Raw genomic sequence first — 20,456 nt, 5'->3', positions numbered from 1 at the left:
GAAGTGAATGGAGTGTTGCTTCACTTTCTAAATGCTGTCCTTTCAGAGAAAATCACTTTCCTTTGAAAGTGCCTTAAGCTACTTACAAGCTTTCACAAAAAACTCACATGCGTTTCTCTGAAAGAGAAGCAGTCTGTTCCAACACTTCAATTCACTGTACGAAGTGAATGGAGTGTTGCTTCACTTTCTAAATGCTGTCCTGTCAGAGAAAATCACTTTCCTTTAAAAGTGCCTTAAGCTACTTACAAGCTTTCACAAAAAACTCACATGCGTTTCTCTGAAAGAGAAGCAGTCTGTATCAACACTTCAATTCACTGTGCGAAGTGAATGGAGTGTTGCTTCTCTTTCTAAATGCTGTCCTGTCAGAGAAAATCACTTTCCTTTGAAAGTGCCTTAAGCTACTTACAAGCATTGAACAGAAATTCACATGCGTTTCTCTGATAGAGAAGCAGTCTGTTCCAACACTTCAATTCACTGTGCGAAGTGAATGGAGTGTTGCTTCACTTTCTAAATGCTGTCCTTTCAGAGAAAATCACTTTCCTTTGAAAGTGCCTTAAGCTACTTACAAGCATTGAACAGAAATTCACATGCGTTTCTCTGAAAGAGAAGCAGTCTGTTCCAACACTTCAATTCACTGTGCGAAGTGAATGGAGTGTTGCTTCACTTTCTAAATGCTGTCCTGTCGGAGAAAATCACTTTCCTTTGAAAGTGCCTTAAGCTACTTACAAGCTTTCACAAAAAACTCACATCCGTTTCTCTGAAAGAGAAGCAGTCTGTTCCAACACTTCAATTCACTGTGCGAAGTGAATGGAGTGTTGCTTCACTTTCTAAATGCTGTCCTTTCAGAGAAAATCACTTTCCTTTGAAAGTGCCTTAAGCTACTTACAAGCATTGAACAGAAATTCACATGCGTTTCTCTGAAAGAGAAGCAGTCTGTTCCAACACTTCAATTCACAGTGCGAAGTGAATGGAGTGTTGCTTCACTTTCTAAATGCTGTCCTTTCAGAGAAAATCACTTTCCTTTGAAAGTGCCTTAAGCTACTTACAAGCTTTCACAAAAAACTCACATGCGTTTCTCTGAAAGGGAAGCAGTCTGTTCCAACACTTCAATTCACTGTGCGAAGTGAATGGAGTGTTGCTTCACTTTCTACATGCTGTCCTTTCAGAGAAAATCACTTTCCTTTGAAAGTGCCTTAAGCTACTTACAAGCATTCAACAGAAATTCACATGCGTTTCTCTGAAAGAGAAGCAGTCTGTTCCAACACTTCAGTTCACTGTGCGAAGTGAATGGAGTGTTGCTTCACTTTCTAAATGCTGTCCTTTCAGAGAAAATCACTTTCCTTTTAAAGTGCCTTAAGCTACTTACAAGCATTCAACAGAAATTCACATGCGTTTCTCTGAAAGAGAAGCAGTCTGTTCCAACACTTCAATTCACTGTGCGAAGTGAATGGAGTGTTGCTTCACTTTATACATGCTGTCCTTTCAGAGAAAATCACATTCCTTTGAAAGTGCCTTAAGATACTTGCAAGCTTTCACAAAAAACTCACATCCGTTTCTCTGAAAGAGAAGCAGTCTGTTCCAACACTTCAATTCACTGTGCGAAGTGAATGGAGTGTTGCTTCACTTTCTAAATGCTGTCCTTTCAGAGAAAATCACTTTCCTTTGAAAGTGCCTTAAGCTACTTACAAGCTTTCACAAAAAACTCACATGCGTTTCCCTGAAAGAGAAGCAGTCTGTTCCAACACTTCAATTCACTGTGCGAAGTGAATGGAGTGTTGCTTCACTTTCTAAAGCTGTCCTTTCAGAGAAAATCACTTTCCTTTGAAAGTGCCTTAAGCTACTTACAAGCATTGAACAGAAATTCACATGCGTTTCTCTGAAAGAGAAGCAGTCTGTTCCAACACTTCAATTCACTGTGCGAAGTGAATGGAGTGTTGCTTCACTTTCTAAATGCTGTCCTTTCAGAGAAAATCACTTTCCTTTGAAAGTGGCTTAAGCTACTTACAAGCTTTCACAAAAAACTCACATGCGTTTCCCTGAAAGAGAAGCAGTCTGTTCCAACACTTCAATTCACTGTGCGAAGTGAATGGAGTGTTGCTTCACTTTCTAAATGCTGTCCTTTCAGAGAAAATCACTTTCCTTTGAAAGTGCCTTAAGCTACTTACAAGCATTGAACAGAAATTCACATGCGTTTCTCTGAAAGAGAAGCAGTCTGTTCCAACACTTCAATTCACTGTGCGAAGTGAATGGAGTGTTGCTTCACTTTCTAAATGCTGTCCTTTCAGAGAAAATCACTTTCATTTGAAAGTGCCTTAAGCTACTTACAAGCATTCAACAGAAATTCACATGCGTTTCTCTGAAAGAGAAGCAGTCTGTTCCAACACTTCAATTCACTGTGCGAAATGAATGGAGTGTTGCTTCACTTTCTAAATGCTGTCCATTCAGAGAAAATCACTTTCCTTTGAAAGTGCCTTAAGCTACTTATAAGCATTCAACAGAAATCGACATGCGTTTCTCTGAAAGAGAAGCAGTCTGTTCCAACACTTCAATTCACTGTGCGAAGTGAATGGAATATTGCTTCACTCTCTAAATGCTGTCCTTTCAGAGAAAATCACTTTCCTTTGAAAGTGCCTTAAGCTACTTACAAGCATTCAACAGAAATTCACATGCGTTTCTCTGAAAGAGAAGCAGTCTGTTCCAACACTTCAATTCACTGTGCGAAGTGAATGGAGTGTTGCTTCACTTTCTACATGCTGTCCTTTCAGAGAAAATCACTTTCCTTTGAAAGTGCCTTAAGCTACTTACAAGCTTTCACAAAAAACTCACATCCGTTTCTCTGAAAGAGAAGCAGTCTGTTCCAACACTTCAATTCACTGTGCGAAGTGAATGGAGTGTTTCTTCACTTTCTAAATGCTGTCCTGTCAGAGAAAATCACTTTCCTTTGATAGTCCCTTAAGCTACTTACAAGCTTTCACAAAAAACTCACATCCGTTTCTCTGAAAGAGAAGCAGTCTGTTCCAACACTTCAATTCACTGTGCGAAGTGAATGGAGTGTTGCTTCACTTTCTAAATGCTGTCCTGTCAGAGAAAATCACTTTCCTTTAAAAGTGCCTTAAGCTACTTAAAAGCTTTCACAAAAAACTCACATCCGTTTCTCTGAAAGAGAAGCAGTCTGTTCCAACAATTCAATTCACTGTGCCAAGTGAATGGAGTGTTGCTTCTCTTTCTAAATGCTGTCCTGTCAGAGAAAATCACTTTCCTTTGAAAGTGCCTTAAGCTACTTACAAGCATTGAACAGAAATTCACATGTGTTTCTCTGAAAGAGAAGCAGTCTGTTCCAACACTTCAATTCACTGTGCGAAGTGAATGGAGTGTTGCTTCACTTTCTAAATGCTGTCCTTTCAGAGAAAATCACTTTCATTTGAAAGTGCCTTAAGCTACTTACAAGCATTCAACAGAAATTCACATGCGTTTCTCTGAAAGAGAAGCAGTCTGTTCCAACACTTCAATTCACTGTGCGAAGTGAATGGAGTGTTGCTTCACTTTCTAAATGCTGTCCTTTCAGAGAAAATCACTTTCCTTTGAAAGTGCCTTAAGCTACTTATAAGCATTCAACAGAAATCGACATGCGTTTCTCTGAAAGTGAAGCAGTCTGTTCCAACACTTCAATTCACTGTGCGAAGTGAATGGAATATTGCTTCACTCTCTAAATGCTGTCCTTTCAGAGAAAATCACTTTCCTTTGAAAGTGCCTTAAGCTACTTACAAGCATTGAACAGAAATTCACATGCGTTTCTCTGAAAGAGAAGCAGTCTGTTCCAACACTTCAATTCACTGTGCGAAGTGAATGGAGTGTTGCTTCACTTTCTACATGCTGTCCTTTCAGAGAAAATCACTTTCCTTTGAAAGTGCCTTAAGCTACTTACAAGCTTTCACAAAAAACTCACATCCGTTTCTCTGAAAGAGAAGCAGTCTGTTCCAACACTTCAATTCACTGTGCCAAGTGAATGGAGTGTTGCTTCTCTTTCTAAATGCTGTCCTGTCAGAGAAAATCACTTTCCTTTGAAAGTGCCTTAAGCTACTTACAAACATTGAACAGAAATTCACATGCGTTTCTCTGAAAGAGAAGCAGTCTGTTCCAACACTTCAATTCACTGTGCGAAGTGAATGGAGTGTTGCTTCACTTTCTAAATGCTGTCCTTTCAGAGAAAATCACTTTCCTTTGAAAGTGCCTTAAGCTACTTACAAGCATTCAACAGAAATTCACATGCGTTTCTCTGAAAGAGAAGCAGTCTGTTCCAACACTTCAATTCACTGTGCGAAGTGAATGGAGTGTTGCTTCACTTTCTAAATGCTGTCCTTTCAGAGAAAATCACTTTCCTTTGAAAGTGCCTTAAGCTACTTATAAGCATTCAACAGAAATCGACATGCGTTTCTCTGAAAGAGAAGCAGTCTGTTCCAACACTTCAATTCACTGTGCGAAGTGAATGGAATATTGCTTCACTCTCTAAATGCTGTCCTTTCAGAGAAAATCACTTTCCTTTGAAAGTGCCTTAAGCTACTTACAAGCATTGAACAGAAATTCACATGCGTTTCTCTGAAAGAGAAGCAGTCTGTTCCAACACTTCAATTCACTGTGCGAAGTGAATGGAGTGTTGCTTCACTTTCTACATGCTGTCCTTTCAGAGAAAATCACTTTCCTTTGAAAGTGCCTTAAGCTACTTACAAGCTTTCACAAAAAACTCACATCCGTTTCTCTGAAAGAGAAGCAGTCTGTTCCAATACTTCAATTCACTGTGCGAAGTGAATGGAGTGTTTCTTCACTTTCTAAATGCTGTCCTGTCAGAGAAAATCACTTTCCTTTGATAGTCCCTTAAGCTACTTACAAGCTTTCACAAAAAACTCACATCCGTTTCTCTGAAAGAGAAGCAGTCTGTTCCAACACTTCAATTCACTGTGCGAAGTGAATGGAGTGTTGCTTCACTTTCTAAATGCTGTCCTGTCAGAGAAAATCACTTTCCTTTAAAAGTGCCTTAAGCTACTTAAAAGCTTTCACAAAAAACTCACATCCGTTTCTCTGAAAGAGAAGCAGTCTGTTCCAACACTTCAATTCACTGTGCCAAGTGAATGGAGTGTTGCTTCTCTTTCTAAATGCTGTCCTGTCAGAGAAAATCACTTTCCTTTGAAAGTGCCTTAAGCTACTTACAAGCATTGAACAGAAATTCACATGCGTTTCTCTGAAAGAGAAGCAGTCTGTTCCAACACTTCAATTCACTGTGCGAAGTGAATGGAGTGTTACTTCACTTTCTAAATGCTGTCCTTTCAGAGAAAATTACTTTCCTTTGAAAGTGCCTTAAGCTACTTACATGCTTTCACAAAAAACTCACATCCGTTTCTCTGAAAGAGAAGCAGTCTGTTCCAACACTTCAATTCACTGTGCGAAGTGAATGGAGTGTTGCTTCTCTTTCTAAATGCTGTCCTGTCAGAGAAAATCACTTTCCTTTGAAAGTGCCTTAAGCTACTTACAAGCATTGAACAGAAATTCACATGCGTTTCTCTGAAAGAGAAGCAGTCTGTTCCAACACTTCAATTCACTGTGCGAAGTGAATGGAGTGTTGCTTCACTTTCTAAATGCTGTCCTTTCAGAGAAAATCACTTTCCTTTGAAAGTGCCTTAAGCTACTTACAAGCTTTCACAAAAAACTCACATGCGTTTCTCTGAAAGAGAAGCAGTCTGTTCCAACAGTTCAATTCACTGTGCGAAGTGAATGGAGTGTTGCTTCACTTTCTACATGCTATCCTTTCAGAGAAAATCACTTTCCTTTGAAAGTGCCTTAAGCTACTTACAAGCATTCAACAGAAATTCACATGCGTTTCTCTGAAAGAGAAGCGGTCTGTTCCAACACTTAAATTCACGGTGCGAAGTGAATGGAGTGTTGCTTCACTTTCTACATGCTGTCCTTTCAGAGAAAATCACTTTCCTTTGAAAGTGCCTTAAGCTACTTACAAGCTTTCACAAAAAACTCACATCCGTTTCTCTGAAAGAGAAGCAGTCTGTTCCAACACTTCAATTCACTGTGCGAAGTGAATGGAGTGTTGCTTCACTTTCTAAATGCTGTCCTTTCAGAGAAAATCACTTTCCTTTGAAAGTGCCTTAAGCTACTTACAAGCTTTCACAAAAAACTCACATGCGTTTCTCTGAAAGAGAAGCAGTCTGTTCCAACACTTCAATTCACTGTGCGAAGTGAATGGAGTGTTGCTTCACTTTCTAAATGCTGTCCTTTCAGAGAAAATCACTTTCCTTTGAAAGTGCCTTAAGCTACTTACATCTTTCACAAAAAACTCACATGCGTTTCTCTGAAAGAGAAGCAGTCTGTTCCAACACTTCAATTCACTGTACGAAGTGAATGGAGTGTTGCTTCACTTTCTAAATGCTGTCCTGTCAGAGAAAATCACTTTCCTTTAAAAGTGCCTTAAGCTACTTACAAGCTTTCACAAAAAACTCACATCCGTTTCTCTGAAAGAGAAGCAGTCTGTTCCAACACTTCAATTCACTGTGCGAAGTGAATGGAGTGTTGCTTCTCTTTCTAAATGCTGTCCTGTCAGAGAAAATCACTTTCCTTTGAAAGTGCCTTAAGCTACTTACAAGCATTGAACAGAAATTCACATGCGTTTCTCTGATAGAGAAGCAGTCTGTTCCAACACTTCAATTCACTGTGCGAAGTGAATGGAGTGTTGCTTCACTTTCTAAATGCTGTCCTTTCAGAGAAAATCACTTTCCTTTGAAAGTGCCTTAAGCTACTTACAAGCATTGAACAGAAATTCACATGCGTTTCTCTGAAAGAGAAGCAGTCTGTTCCAACACTTCAATTCACTGTGCGAAGTGAATGGAGTGTTGCTTCACTTTCTAAATGCTGTCCTGTCGGAGAAAATCACTTTCCTTTGAAAGTGCCTTAAGCTACTTACAAGCTTTCACAAAAAACTCACATCCGTTTCTCTGAAATAGAAGCAGTCTGTTCCAACACTTCAATTCACTGTGCGAAGTGAATGGAGTGTTGCTTCACTTTCTAAATGCTGTCCTTTCAGAGAAAATCACTTTCCTTTGAAAGTGCCTTAAGCTACTTACAAGCATTGAACAGAAATTCACATGCGTTTCCCTGAAAGAGGAGCAGTCTGTTCCAACACTTCAATTCACTGTGCGAAGTGAATGGAGTGTTGCTTCACTTTCTAAATGCTGTCCTTTCAGAGAAAATCACTTTCCTTTGAAAGTGCCTTAAGCTACTTACAAGCTTTCACAAAAAACTCACATGCGTTTCTCTGAAAGGGAAGCAGTCTGTTCCAACACTTCAATTCACTGTGCGAAGTGAATGGAGTGTTGCTTCACTTTCTACATGCTGTCCTTTCAGAGAAAATCACTTTCCTTTGAAAGTGCCTTAAGCTACTTACAAGCATTCAACAGAAATTCACATGCGTTTCTCTGAAAGAGAAGCAGTCTGTTCCAACACTTCAGTTCACTGTGCGAAGTGAATGGAGTGTTGCTTCACTTTCTAAATGCTGTCCTTTCAGAGAAAATCACTTTCCTTTGAAAGTGCCTTAAGCTACTTACAAGCATTCAACAGAAATTCACATGCGTTTCTCTGAAAGAGAAGCAGTCTGTTCCAACACTTCAATTCACTGTGCGAAGTGAATGGAGTGTTGCTTCACTTTATACATGCTGTCCTTTCAGAGAAAATCACATTCCTTTGAAAGTGCCTTAAGATACTTGCAAGCTTTCACAAAAAACTCACATCCGTTTCTCTGAAAGAGAAGCAGTCTGTTCCAACACTTCAATTCACTGTGCGAAGTGAATGGAGTGTTGCTTCACTTTCTAAATGCTGTCCTTTCAGAGAAAATCACTTTCCTTTGAAAGTGCCTTAAGCTACTTACAAGCTTTCACAAAAAACTCACATGCGTTTCCCTGAAAGAGAAGCAGTCTGTTCCAACACTTCAATTCACTGTGCGAAGTGAATGGAGTGTTGCTTCACTTTCTAAAGCTGTCCTTTCAGAGAAAATCACTTTCCTTTGAAAGTGCCTTAAGCTACTTACAAGAATTGAACAGAAATTCACATGCGTTTCTCTGAAAGAGAAGCAGTCTGTTCCAACACTTCAATTCACTGTGCGAAGTGAATGGAGTGTTGCTTCACTTTCTAAATGCTGTCCTTTCAGAGAAAATCACTTTCCTTTGAAAGTGGCTTAAGCTACTTACAAGCTTTCACAAAAAACTCACATGCGTTTCCCTGAAAGAGAAGCAGTCTGTTCCAACACTTCAATTCACTGTGCGAAGTGAATGGAGTGTTGCTTCACTTTCTAAATGCTGTCCTTTCAGAGACAATCACTTTCCTTTGAAAGTGCCTTAAGCTACTTACAAGCATTGAACAGAAATTCACATGCGTTTCTCTGAAAGAGAAGCAGTCTGTTCCAACACTTCAATTCACTGTGCGAAGTGAATGGAGTGTTGCTTCACTTTCTAAATGCTGTCCTTTCAGAGAAAATCACTTTCATTTGAAAGTGCCTTAAGCTACTTACAAGCATTCAACAGAAATTCACATGCGTTTCTCTGAAAGAGAAGCAGTCTGTTCCAACACTTCAATTCACTGTGCGAAATGAATGGAGTGTTGCTTCACTTTCTAAATGCTGTCCATTCAGAGAAAATCACTTTCTTTTGAAAGTGCCTTAAGCTACTTATAAGCATTCAACAGAAATCGACATGCGTTTCTCTGAAAGAGAAGCAGTCTGTTCCAACACTTCAATTCACTGTGCGAAGTGAATGGAATATTGCTTCACTCTCTAAATGCTGTCCTTTCAGAGAAAATCACTTTCCTTTGAAAGTGCCTTAAGCTACTTACAAGCATTCAACAGAAATTCACATGCGTTTCTCTGAAAGAGAAGCAGTCTGTTCCAACACTTCAATTCACTGTGCGAAGTGAATGGAGTGTTGCTTCACTTTCTACATGCTGTCCTTTCAGAGAAAATCACTTTCCTTTGAAAGTGCCTTAAGCTACTTACAAGCTTTCACAAAAAACTCACATCCGTTTCTCTGAAAGAGAAGCAGTCTGTTCCAACACTTCAATTCACTGTGCGAAGTGAATGGAGTGTTTCTTCACTTTCTAAATGCTGTCCTGTCAGAGAAAATCACTTTCCTTTGATAGTCCCTTAAGCTACTTACAAGCTTTCACAAAAAACTCACATCCGTTTCTCTGAAAGAGAAGCAGTCTGTTCCAACACTTCAATTCACTGTGCGAAGTGAATGGAGTGTTGCTTCACTTTCTAAATGCTGTCCTGTCAGAGAAAATCACTTTCCTTTAAAAGTGCCTTAAGCTACTTAAAAGCTTTCACAAAAAACTCACATCCGTTTCTCTGAAAGAGAAGCAGTCTGTTCCAACACTTCAATTCACTGTGCCAAGTGAATGGAGTGTTGCTTCTCTTTCTAAATGCTGTCCTGTCAGAGAAAATCACTTTCCTTTGAAAGTGCCTTAAGCTACTTACAAGCATTGAACAGAAATTCACATGCGTTTCTCTGAAAGAGAAGCAGTCTGTTCCAACACTTCAATTCACTGTGCGAAGTGAATGGAGTGTTGCTTCACTTTCTAAATGCTGTCCTTTCTGAGAAAATCACTTTCATTTGAAAGTGCCTTAAGCTACTTACAAGCATTCAACAGAAATTCACATGCGTTTCTCTGAAAGAGAAGCAGTCTGTTCCAACACTTCAATTCACTGTGCGAAGTGAATGGAGTGTTGCTTCACTTTCTAAATGCTGTCCTTTCAGAGAAAATCACTTTCCTTTGAAAGTGCCTTAAGCTACTTATAAGCATTCAACAGAAATCGACATGCGTTTCTCTGAAAGAGAAGCAGTCTGTTCCAACACTTCAATTCACTGTGCGAAGTGAATGGAATATTGCTTCACTCTCTAAATGCTGTCCTTTCAGAGAAAATCACTTTCCTTTGAAAGTGCCTTAAGCTACTTACAAGCATTGAACAGAAATTCACATGCGTTTCTCTGAAAGAGAAGCAGTCTGTTCCAACACTTCAATTCACTGTGCGAAGTGAATGGAGTGTTACTTCACTTTCTAAATGCTGTCCTTTCAGAGAAAATTACTTTCCTTTGAAAGTGCCTTAAGCTACTTACAAGCTTTCACAAAAAACTCACATCCGTTTCTCTGAAAGAGAAGCAGTCTGTTCCAACACTTCAATTCACTGTGCGAAGTGAATGGAGTGTTGCTTCACTTTCTACATGCTGTCCTTTCAGAGAAAATCACTTTCCTTTGAAAGTGCCTTAAGCTACTTACAAGCTTTCACAAAAAACTCACATCCGTTTCTCTGAAAGAGAAGCAGTCTGTTCCAACACTTCAATTCACTGTGCGAAGTGAATGGAGTGTTTCTTCACTTTCTAAATGCTGTCCTGTCAGAGAAAATCACTTTCCTTTGATAGTCCCTTAAGCTACTTACAAGCTTTCACAAAAAACTCACATCCGTTTCTCTGAAAGAGAAGCAGTCTGTTCCAACACTTCAATTCACTGTGCGAAGTGAATGGAGTGTTGCTTCACTTTCTAAATGCTGTCCTGTCAGAGAAAATCACTTTCCTTTAAAAGTGCCTTAAGCTACTTAAAAGCTTTCACAAAAAACTCACATCCGTTTCTCTGAAAGAGAAGCAGTCTGTTCCAACACTTCAATTCACTGTGCCAAGTGAATGGAGTGTTGCTTCACTTTCTAAATGCTGTCCTGTCAGAGAAAATCACTTTCCTTTGAAAGTGCCTTAAGCTACTTACAAGCATTGAACAGAAATTCACATGCGTTTCTCTGAAAGAGAAGCAGTCTGTTCCAACACTTCAATTCACTGTGCGAAGTGAATGGAGTGTTGCTTCACTTTCTAAATGCTGTCCTTTCAGAGAAAATCACTTTCATTTGAAAGTGCCTTAAGCTACTTACAAGCATTCAACAGAAATTCACATGCGTTTCTCTGAAAGAGAAGCAGTCTGTTCAAACACTTCAATTCACTGTGCGAAGTGAATGGAGTGTTGCTTCACTTTCTAAATGCTGTCCTTTCAGAGAAAATCACTTTCCTTTGAAAGTGCCTTAAGCTACTTATAAGCATTCAACAGAAATCGACATGCGTTTCTCTGAAAGAGAAGCAGTCTGTTCCAACACTTCAATTCACTGTGCGAAGTGAATGGAATATTGCTTCACTCTCTAAATGCTGTCCTTTCAGAGAAAATCACTTTCCTTTGAAAGTGCCTTAAGCTACTTACATGCTTTCACAAAAAACTCACATCCGTTTCTCTGAAAGAGAAGCAGTCTGTTCCAACACTTCAATTCACTGTGCCAAGTGAATGGAGTGTTGCTTCTCTTTCTAAATGCTGTCCTGTCAGAGAAAATCACTTTCCTTTGAAAGTGCCTTAAGCTACTTACAAGCATTGAACAGAAATTCACATGCGTTTCTCTGAAAGAGAAGCAGTCTGTTCCAACACTTCAATTCACTGTGCGAAGTGAATGGAGTGTTGCTTCACTTTCTAAATGCTGTCCTTTCAGAGAAAATCACTTTCCTTTGAAAGTGCCTTAAGCTACTTACAAGCTTTCACAAAAAACTCACATGCGTTTCTCTGAAAGAGAAGCAGTCTGTTCCAACAGTTCAATTCACTGTGCGAAGTGAATGGAGTGTTGCTTCACTTTCTACATGCTATCCTTTCAGAGAAAATCACTTTCCTTTGAAAGTGCCTTAAGCTACTTACAAGCATTCAACAGAAATTCACATGCGTTTCTCTGAAAGAGAAGCGGTCTGTTCCAACACTTAAATTCACGGTGCGAAGTGAATGGAGTGTTGCTTCACTTTCTACATGCTGTCCTTTCAGAGAAAATCACTTTCCTTTGAAAGTGCCTTAAGCTACTTACAAGCTTTCACAAAAAACTCACATCCGTTTCTCTGAAAGAGAAGCAGTCTGTTCCAACACTTCAATTCACTGTGCGAAGTGAATGGAGTGTTGCTTCACTTTCTAAATGCTGTCCTTTCAGAGAAAATCACTTTCCTTTGAAAGTGCCTTAAGCTACTTACAAGCTTTCACAAAAAACTCACATGCGTTTCTCTGAAAGAGAAGCAGTCTGTTCCAACACTTCAATTCACTGTGCGAAGTGAATGGAGTGTTGCTTCACTTTCTAAATGCTGTCCTTTCAGAGAAAATCACTTTCCTTTGAAAGTGCCTTAAGCTACTTACAAGCTTTCACAAAAAACTCACATGCGTTTCTCTGAAAGAGAAGCAGTCTGTTCCAACACTTCAATTCACTGTACGAAGTGAATGGAGTGTTGCTTCACTTTCTAAATGCTGTCCTGTCAGAGAAAATCACTTTCCTTTAAAAGTGCCTTAAGCTACTTACAAGCTTTCACAAAAAACTCACATCCGTTTCTCTGAAAGAGAAGCAGTCTGTTCCAACACTTCAATTCACGGTGCCAAGTGAATGGAGTGTTGCTTCTCTTTCTAAATGCTGTCCTGTCAGAGAAAATCACTTTCCTTTGAAAGTGCCTTAAGCTACTTACAAGCATTGAACAGAAATTCACATGCGTTTCTCTGATAGAGAAGCAGTCTGTTCCAACACTTCAATTCACTGTGCGAAGTGAATGGAGTGTTGCTTCACTTTCTAAATGCTGTCCTTTCAGAGAAAATCACTTTCCTTTGAAAGTGCCTTAAGCTACTTACAAGCATTGAACAGAAATTCACATGCGTTTCTCTGAAAGAGAAGCAGTCTGTTCCAACACTTCAATTCACTGTGCAAAGTGAATGGAGTATTGCTTCACTTTCTAAATGCTGTCCTGTCGGAGAAAATCACTTTCCTTTGAAAGTGCCTTAAGCTACTTACAAGCTTTCACAAAAAACTCACATCCGTTTCTCTGAAAGAGAAGCAGTCTGTTCCAACACTTCAATTCACTGTGCGAAGTGAATGGAGTGTTGCTTCACTTTCTAAATGCTGTCCTTTCAGAGAAAATCACTTTCCTTTGAAAGTGCCTTAAGCTACTTACAAGCATTGAACAGAAATTCACATGCGTTTCTCTGAAAGAGAAGCAGTCTGTTCCAACACTTCAATTCACTGTGCGAAGTGAATGGAGTGTTGCTTCACTTTCTAAATGCTGTCCTTTCAGAGAAAATCACTTTCCTTTGAAAGTGCCTTAAGCTACTTACAAGCTTTCACAAAAAACTCACATGCGTTTCTCTGAAAGGGAAGCAGTCTGTTCCAACACTTCAATTCACTGTGCGAAGTGAATGGAGTGTTGCTTCACTTTCTACATGCTGTCCTTTCAGAGAAAATCACTTTCCTTTGAAAGTGCCTTAAGCTACTTACAAGCATTCAACAGAAATTCACATGCGTTTCTCTGAAAGAGAAGCAGTCTGTTCCAACACTTCAGTTCACTCTGCGAAGTGAATGGAGTGTTGCTTCACTTTCTAAATGCTGTCCTTTCAGAGAAAATCACTTTCCTTTGAAAGTGCCTTAAGCTACTTACAAGCATTCAACAGAAATTCACATGCGTTTCTCTGAAAGAGAAGCAGTCTGTTCCAACACTTCAATTCACTGTGCGAAGTGAATGGAGTGTTGCTTCACTTTATACATGCTGTCCTTTCAGAGAAAATCACATTCCTTTGAAAGTGCCTTAAGATACTTGCAAGCTTTCACAAAAAACTCACATCCGTTTCTCTGAAAGAGAAGCAGTCTGTTCCAACACTTCAATTCACTGTGCGAAGTGAATGGAGTGTTGCTTCACTTTCTAAATGCTGTCCTTTCAGAGAAAATCACTTTCCTTTGAAAGTGCCTTAAGCTACTTACAAGCTTTCACAAAAAACTCACATGCGTTTCCCTGAAAGAGAAGCAGTCTGTTCCAACACTTCAATTCACTGTGCGAAGTGAATGGAGTGTTGCTTCACTTTCTAAAGCTGTCCTTTCAGAGAAAATCACTTTCCTTTGAAAGTGCCTTAAGCTACTTACAAGCATTGAACAGAAATTCACATGCGTTTCTCTGAAAGAGAAGCAGTCTGTTCCAACACTTCAATTCACTGTGCGAAGTGAATGGAGTGTTGCTTCACTTTCTAAATGCTGTCCTTTCAGAGAAAATCACTTTCCTTTGAAAGTGGCTTAAGCTACTTACAAGCTTTCACAAAAAACTCACATGCGTTTCCCTGAAAGAGAAGCAGTCTGTTCCAACACTTCAATTCACTGTGCGAAGTGAATGGAGTGTTGCTTCACTTTCTAAATGCTGTCCTTTCAGAGAAAATCACTTTCCTTTGAAAGTGCCTTAAGCTACTTACAAGCATTGAACAGAAATTCACATGCGTTTCTCTGAAAGAGAAGCAGTCTGTTCCAACACTTCAATTCACTGTGCGAAGTGAATGGAGTGTTGCTTCACTTTCTAAATGCTGTCCTTTCAGAGAAAATCACTTTCATTTGAAAGTGCCTTAAGCTACTTACAAGCATTCAACAGAAATTCACATGCGTTTCTCTGAAAGAGAAGCAGTCTGTTCCAACACTTCAATTCACTGTGCGAAATGAATGGAGTGTTGCTTCACTTTCTAAATGCTGTCCATTCAGAGAAAATCACTTTCCTTTCAAAGTGCCTTAAGCTACTTATAAGCATTCAACAGAAATCGACATGCGTTTCTCTGAAAGAGAAGCAGTCTGTTCCAACACTTCAATTCACTGTGCGAAGTGAATGGAATATTGCTTCACTCTCTAAATGCTGTCCTTTCAGAGAAAATCACTTTCCTTTGAAAGTGCCTTAAGCTACTTACAAGCATTCAACAGAAATTCACATGCGTTTCTCTGAAAGAGAAGCAGTCTGTTCCAACACTTCAATTCACTGTGCGAAGTGAATGGAGTGTTGCTTCACTTTCTACATGCTGTCCTTTCAGAGAAAATCACTTTCCTTTGAAAGTGCCTTAAGCTACTTACAAGCTTTCACAAAAAACTCACATCCGTTTCTCTGAAAGAGAAGCAGTCTGTTCCAACACTTCAATTCACTGTGCGAAGTGAATGGAGTGTTTCTTCACTTTCTAAATGCTGTCCTGTCAGAGAAAATCACTTTCCTTTGATAGTCCCTTAAGCTACTTACAAGCTTTCACAAAAAACTCACATCCGTTTCTCTGAAAGAGAAGCAGTCTGTTCCAACACTTCAATTCACTGTGCGAAGTGAATGGAGTGTTGCTTCACTTTCTAAATGCTGTCCTGTCAGAGAAAATCACTTTCCTTTAAAAGTGCCTTAAGCTACTTAAAAGCTTTCACAAAAAACTCACATCCGTTTCTCTGAAAGAGAAGCAGTCTGTTCCAACACTTCAATTCACTGTGCCAAGTGAATGGAGTGTTGCTTCTCTTTCTAAATGCTGTCCTGTCAGAGAAAATCACTTTCCTTTGAAAGTGCCTTAAGCTACTTACAAGCATTGAACAGAAATTCACATGCGTTTCTCTGAAAGAGAAGCAGTCTGTTCCAACACTTCAATTCACTGTGCGAAGTGAATGGAGTGTTGCTTCACTTTCTAAATGCTGTCCTTTCAGAGAAAATCACTTTCATTTGAAAGTGCCTTAAGCTACTTACAAGCATTCAACAGAAATTCACATGCGTTTCTCTGAAAGAGAAGCAGTCTGTTCCAACACTTCAATTCACTGTGCGAAGTGAATGGAGTGTTGCTTCACTTTCTAAATGCTGTCCTTTCAGAGAAAATCACTTTCCTTTGAAAGTGCCTTAAGCTACTTATAAGCATTCAACAGAAATCGACATGCGTTTCTCTGAAAGAGAAGCAGTCTGTTCCAACACTTCAATTCACTGTGCGAAGTGAATGGAATATTGCTTCACTCTCTAAATGCTGTCCTTTCAGAGAAAATCACTTTCCTTTGAAAGTGCCTTAAGCTACTTACAAGCATTGAACAGAAATTCACATGCGTTTCTCTGAAAGAGAAGCAGTCTGTTCCAACACTTCAATTCACTGTGCGAAGTGAATGGAGTGTTGCTTCACTTTCTACATGCTGTCCTTTCAGAGAAAATCACTTTCCTTTGAAAGTGCCTTAAGCTACTTACAAGCTTTCACAAAAAACTCACATCCGTTTCTCTGAAAGAGAAGCAGTCTGTTCCAACACTTCAATTCACTGTGCGAAGTGAATGGAGTGTTTCTTCACTTTCTAAATGCTGTCCTGTCAGAGAAAATCACTTTCCTTTGATAGTCCCTTAAGCTACTTACAAGCTTTCACAAAAAACTCACATCCGTTTCTCTGAAAGAGAAGCAGTCTGTTCCAACACTTCAATTCACTGTGCGAAGTGAATGGAGTGTTGCTTCACTTTCTAAATGCTGTCCTGTCAGAGAAAATCACTTTCCTTTAAAAGTGCCTTAAGCTACTTAAAAGCTTTCACAAAAAAACTCACATCCGTTTCTCTGAAAGAGAAGCAGTCTGTTCCAACACTTCAATTCACTGTGCCAAGTGAATGGAGTGTTGCTTCTCTTTCTAAATGCTGTCCTGTCAGAGAAAATCACTTTCCTTTGAAAGTGCCTTAAGCTACTTACAAGCATTGAACAGAAATTCACATGCGTTTCTCTGAAAGAGAAGCAGTCTGTTCCAACACTTCAATTCACTGTGCGAAGTGAATGGAGTGTTACTTCACTTTCTAAATGCTGTCCTTTCAGAGAAAATTACTTTCCTTTGAAAGTGCCTTAAGCTACTTACAAGCTTTCACAAAAAACTCACATGCGTTTCTCTGAAAGAGAAGCAGTCTGTTCCAACACTTCAATTCACTGTGCGAAGTGAATGGAGTGTTGCTTCACTTTCTACATGCTGTCCTTTCAGAGAAAATCACTTTCCTTTGAAAGTGCCGTAAGCTACTTACAAGCTTTCACAAAAAACTCACATCCGTTTCTCTGAAAGAGAAGCAGTCTGTTCCAACACTTCAATTCACTGTGCGAAGTGAATGGAGTGTTTCTTCACTTTCTAAATGCTGTCCTGTCAGAGAAAATCACTTTCCTTTGATAGTCCCTTAAGCTACTTACAAGCTTTCACAAAAAACTCACATCCGTTTCTCTGAAAGAGAAGCAGTCTGTTCCAACACTTCAATTCACTGTGCGAAGTGAATGGAGTGTTGCTTCACTTTCTAAATGCTGTCCTGTCAGAGAAAATCACTTTCCTTTAAAAGTGCCTTAAGCTACTTAAAAGCTTTCACAAAAAACTCACATCCGTTTCTCTGAAAGAGAAGCAGTCTGTTCCAACACTTCAATTCACTGTGCCAAGTGAATGGAGTGTTGCTTCTCTTTCTAAATGCTGTCCTGTCAGAGAAAATCACTTTCCTTTGAAAGTGCCTTAAGCTACTTACAAGCATTGAACAGAAATTCACATGCGTTTCTCTGAAAGAGAAGCAGTCTGTTCCAACACTTCAATTCACAGTGCGAAGTGAATGGAGTGTTGCTTCACTTTCTAAATGCTGTCCTTTCAGAGAAAATCACTTTCATTTGAAAGTGCCTTAAGCTACTTACAAGCATTCAACAGAAATTCACATGCGTTTCTCTGAAAGAGAAGCAGTCTGTTCCAACACTTCAATTCACTGTGCGAAGTGAATGGAGTGTTGCTTCACTTTCCACATGCTGTCCTTTCAGAGAAAATCACTTTCTTTGAGAGTGCCTTAAGCTACTTACAAGCTTTCACAAAAAACATCCGTTTCTCTGAAAGAAAGGAGTCTGTTCCAACACTTCAATTCACTGTGCGAAGTGAATGGAGTGTTTCTTCACTTTCTAAATGCTGTCCTGTCAGAGAAAATCACTTTCCTTTGATTGTCCCTTAAGCTACTTACAAGCTTTCACAAAAAACTCACATCCGTTTCTCTGAAAGAGAAGCAGTCTGTTCCAACATTTCAATTCACTGTGCGAAGTGAATGGAGTGTTGCTTCACTTTCTAAATGCTGTCCTGTCAGAGAAAATCACTTTCCTTTAAAAGTGCCTTAAGCTACTTACAAGCTTTCACAAAAAACTCACATCCGTTTCTCTGAAAGAGAAGCAGTCTGTTCCAACACTTCAATTCACTGTGCCAAGTGAATGGAGTGTTGCTTCTCTTTCTAAATGCTGTCCTGTCAGAGAAAATCACTTTCTTTTGAAAGTGCCTTAAGCTACTTACAAGCATTGAACAGAAATTCACATGCGTTTCTCTGAAAGAGAAGCAGTCTGTTCCAACACTTCAATTCACTGTGCGAAGTGAATGGAGTGTTACTTCACTTTCTAAATGCTGTCCTTTCAGAGAAAATCACTTTCCTTTGAAAGTGCCTAAAGCTACTTACAAGCTTTCACAAAAAACTCACATGCGTTTCTCTGAAAGAGAAGCAGTCTGTTCCAACACTTCAATTCACTGTGCGAAGTGAATGGAGTGTTGCTTCACTTTCTAAATGCTGTCCTTTCAGAGAAAATCACTTTCCTTTGAAAGGGCCTTAAGCTACTTACAAGCATTGAACAGAAATTCACATGCGTTTCTCTGAAAGAGAAGCAGTCTGTTCCAACACTTCAATTCACTGTGCGAAGTGAATGGAGTGTTGCTTCACTTTCTAAATGCTGTCCTTTCAGAGAAAATCACTTTCCTTTGAAAGTGCCTTAAGCTACTTACAAGCATTCAACAGAAATTCACATGCGTTTCTCTGAAAGAGAAGCAGTCTGTTCCAACACTTCAATTCACTGTGCGAAGTGAATGGAGTGTTGCTTCACTTTCTAAATGCTGTCCTTTCAGAGAAAATCACTTTCCTTTGAAAGTGCCTTAAGCTACTTACAAGCATTCAACAGAAATTCACATGCGTTTCTCTGAAAGAGAAGCAGTCTGTTCCAACACTTCAATTCACTGTGCGAAGTGAATGGAGTGTTGCTTCACTTTCTACATGCTGTCCTTTCAGAGAAAATCACTTTCCTTTGAAAGTGCTTTAAGCTACTTATAAGCATTCAACAGAAATCGACATGAGTTTCTCTGAAAGAGAAGCAGTCTGTTCCAACACTTCAATTCAAAGTGCGAAGTGAATGGAATATTGCTTCACTCTCTAAATGCTGTCCTTTCAGAGAAAATAAGTTTCCTTTGAAAGTGCCTTAAGCTACTTACAAGCATTGAACAGAAATTCACATGCGTTTCTCTGAAAGAGAAGCAGTCTGTTCCAACACTTCAATTCACTGTGCGAAGTGAATGGAGTGTTTCTTCACTTTCTAAATGCTGTCCTGTCAGAGAAAATCACTTTCCTTTGAAAGTGCCTTAAGCTACTTACAAGCTTTCACAAAAAACTCACATCCGTTTCTCTGAAAGAGAAGCAGTCTGTTCCAACACTTCAATTCACTGTGCGAAGTGAATGGAGTGTTGCTTCACTTTCTAAATGCTGTCCTTTCAGAGAAAATCACTTTCCTTTGAAAGTGCCTTAAGCTACTTACAAGCTTTCACAAAAAACTCACATCCGTTTCTCTGAAAGAGAAGCAGGCTGTTCCAACACTTCAATTCACTGTGCGAAGTGAATGGAGTGTTGCTTCTCTTTCTAAATGCTGTCCTGTCAGAGAAAATCACTTTCCTTTGAAAGTGCCTTAAGCTACTTACAAGCATTGAACAGAAATTCACATGCGTTTCTCTGAAAGAGAAGCAGTCTGTTCCAACACTTCAATTCACTGTGCGAAGTGAATGGAGTGTTGCTTCACTTTCTAAATGCTGTCCTGTCAGAGAAAATCACTTTCCTTTAAAAGTGCCTTAAGCTTCTTAAAAGCTTTCACAAAAAACTCACATCCGTTTCTCTGAAAGAGAAGCAGTCTGTTCCAACTCTTCAATTCACTGTGCCAAGTGAATGGAGTGTTGCTTCTCTTTCTAAATGCTGTCCTGTCAGAGAAAATCACTTTCCTTTGAAAGTGCCTTAAGCTACTTACAAGCATTGAACAGAAATTCACATGCGTTTCTCTGAAAGAGAAGCAGTCTGTTCCAACACTTCAATTCACTGTGCGAAGTGAATGGAGTGTTGCTTCACTTTCTAAATGCTGTCCTTTCAGAGAAAATCACTTTCATTTGAAAGTTCCTTAAGCTACTTACAAGCATTCAACAGAAATTCACATGCGTTTCTCTGAAAGAGAAGCAGTCTGTTCCAACACTTCAATTCACTGTGCGAAGTGAATGGAGTGTTGCTTCACTTTCTAAATGCTGTCCTTTCAGAGAAAATCACTTTCCTTTGAAAGTGCCTTAAGCTACTTATAAGCATTCAACAGAAATCGACATGCGTTTCTCTGAAAGAGAAGCAGTCTGTTCCAACACTTCAATTCACTGTGCGAAGTGAATGGAATATTGCTTCACTCTCTAAATGCTGTCCTTTCAGAGAAAATCACTTTCCTTTGAAAGTGCCTTAAGCTACTTACAAGTATTGAACAGAAATTCACATGCGTTTCTCTGAAAGAGAAGCAGTCTGTTCCAACAC

Source organism: Myodes glareolus, chromosome 15 (genome assembly GCF_982192425.1).
Source record: "Myodes glareolus chromosome 15, mMyoGla1.1, whole genome shotgun sequence".
NCBI classification, from domain to species: Eukaryota; Metazoa; Chordata; class Mammalia; order Rodentia; family Cricetidae; genus Myodes; species Myodes glareolus.
The sequence above is the reverse complement of the archived record's forward strand: the minus strand, read 5'-3'. Positions refer to the sequence as shown.